The sequence below is a fragment of the Octopus sinensis genome, unplaced genomic scaffold, assembly GCF_006345805.1.
Source record: "Octopus sinensis unplaced genomic scaffold, ASM634580v1 Contig01274, whole genome shotgun sequence".
NCBI lineage: Eukaryota > Metazoa > Mollusca > Cephalopoda > Octopoda > Octopodidae > Octopus > Octopus sinensis.
The window spans coordinates 17517-20158 of NW_021824711.1; the positions used below are offsets into that span (position 1 = coordinate 17517).

Genomic DNA, 2642 nt, shown 5'->3' on the forward strand with positions numbered 1-2642 from the left:
CTGTCCTTGTTTGTCCCCTCTGTGTTTAGCCCCTTGTGGGTAATAAAGAAATAGGTAGATGTGAGCAAAAGCAGCCATTGTAGAAGGGTAGAAAATATAACAGTGAAAGGAAAGAGGTATGAGATGGAGGTGGTATCTAACTGGGTAGATGTGAGCAATGGAGACTGTTCTAGTAGTGACACAAATAGTAGGAGTGAGGAGACAGAGAGAGATGAAATGGAGGTGGTGTGTAAATTGAGTAGATGTGAGAAACAGTGACTATCGTAGAAGTGGTCAAACTGTAAGAGGGAAAAGATAGAGAGAAGAGATGGAGGTGGAGGAAGAAGCTAGAGGTAAAGAACAGAGACTGTTGTGATAATGGTAAAAAAGGTAATATATATCAAATATGTGGCCATATGCCCATATTATAAATTAATATTTCAGAAGTGGAAGGTGGCAAGCTGGCAGAATTATTAGCATGTTGGGCAAAATTCTTAGTGGCATTTTATCCATCTTCATACTCTGAATTCAAATTCCGCTGAAGTCAACTTTGCTTTTCATCCTTTTGTGGGGGTCAATAAAGAAGCACCAGTTGGGTTTTGAGGGTTGATATAATCAACATACCCCCTCTTCCAAAATTGCTAGCCTTGTGCCTAAATTTGAAATCAATATTTCAGAAGTGGTGTAAGATGTTAGTTTGTGTCACAACAGCAGCAAGATCTTATAGAACCAAAGAGTACACTATCATGAGTCTTGCTTGAACCATACTGGAATATTTAAAAGGTCCTTTCACAAAATAAATAAATAAATAATAAAGATTGAAAAACAACAAAAAAAAGACATTTTATTTCTTAACAATTTTCTTTATTTTTCAATTAAATTCGGCTTCGGTAATTTTTTTCTTTTCACTTAGTATCTTAATAGAAAACAAACTTCAACATCCGGGCACTTCTGTAGAGAAGTCACAGTCTTTAATGGCTGTGCTGAAAGACGTTCCAGGAGGACAGGGAAGTATTTGTTTACTTCCATTGGAGCATACCATATAGTTTTTGCAGTCTCCTGGGATTGCATGACCTCCTGGTGCCTTACCCACACAACTGGCACTAGACGACGCCCCTAAATAGTGAAAGAAAGAATACATGTGTATATGTGAGTGTGTGAGTGTACACACATATGTACATATATATATACATACGTATGTATGTACATATATCACTAACAGAGATATGAATCGGGTGGTTTGGTCGGATCCAGTGAGCCACAGAATTGCATCGCATTCTATGTCAGCTTTAGCATGATTTTTACAACCGGATACCCTTCATAATATCAACCACTTTACCGTGTACACCTGATGTTTGTTTTCATTCCACCAGCACTAGTGGGGTTACCCAGTAACTTGAAAAACAGGAAAGGACAAGAAAAGATAAAAAAATGGCAGAAAAGAGGAAGGCCTTCTTGACTGAGTGGTGGTGGTATTTGAGAAGGAGGAGATGCGATTTTTATGTCAGGGAGAAGCAGGTGTCTTGTCATACACAGCTGCCCTGCATTTATATATGGGTAAGTGGGAGTATCTAGACTAAAGGTCAGATGAGAGTCATCAGATGTCAGTGCAAAAACTAAGGTCAACTTTGTTTTCCCTCCGACACCAGGTCAATAATAAAACACAGTTTAGTAATAGGGCCAATGTAATTAACTAGTTCGTTTTGTGTCTAAAGTGCTAGCCTTATACCTAAACTGGAAACAATAAATTGCAATATAAACTAAATGAATACATGAATTAAAACAATGTCGTTCATAAAAGATCTGCAAGTTCCAGTCTTACCGTCTCCTGGTGTTGGTGTCTGTGTCTGAGCTGGAGGTTCAGAGGTTACGACATCCGGCACAACCTGAATGAAAAGTATATCAAGTTAATTTTCTCCCCATGAAGGACACAACACACGGAAACTCTAAAGGAATCGTTAATTTATAATTTTTTTTGGACAAAAGAAACTTTATAATTTATTTTTTATATTTATATGTAAAAAACACCACCCGAGCGTGACCGTTCGCCAGCCTCGTCTGGCACCTGTGTCGGCGGGCACAAAAAAACACCATCTGAGCGTGACCGTTCGCCAGCCTCGTCTGGCACCTGTGTCAGTGGTACATAAAAAGCACCCACTACACTCACGGAGTGGTTGGCGTTAGGAAGGGCATCCAGCTGTAGAAACACTGCCAGATCTGACTGGCTTCCCAGACCCCAGTTGAACCGTCCAACCCATGCTAGCATGGAAAGCGGATGTTAAACAATGATGATGATGATTTATAATGTATGCTTTTGTGCATTGAGCATTGTTCCTCTGTGTGTGTGTGTGTGTGTGTGTGTCTGTGTGTGTGTTTGAGGGTGTGTGTGTGTGTGTGTGTGTACATGTTTCTCCTGCATGTATAATCTTGTAACTCCTATTAGCAAATGAAATATGTGAATAATTAATACCAAAACTCTTTTCCAATCTCTTGTTTTGATATGTAATTATTCTGCAATAAAATATACTCCATGCATACCTCACCTCAAGCAAATATGAGTACCAGAATAAGCAGATGTGCTTCAAGAGAACACACTTTGGATTATAACCTTATCTGCAATATATATATACATATGCACACACACACACACACACACACACACA

The 2642-nt window shown here is 39.0% G+C and overlaps 1 long non-coding RNA gene across 1 annotated transcript; it reads right to left on the reverse strand.

Moving 5' to 3' along the window:
* Positions 1 to 821: 821 nt before the first annotated feature.
* Positions 822 to 1888, reverse strand: LOC115227024. Its single transcript, XR_003883061.2, has 2 exons — positions 1802 to 1888; positions 822 to 1095 (listed from the first exon to the last, which is right to left on the reverse strand). It is a non-coding gene; the product is annotated as an uncharacterized LOC115227024 (long non-coding RNA).
* Between the last annotated feature and the right edge of the window lie 754 nt (positions 1889 to 2642).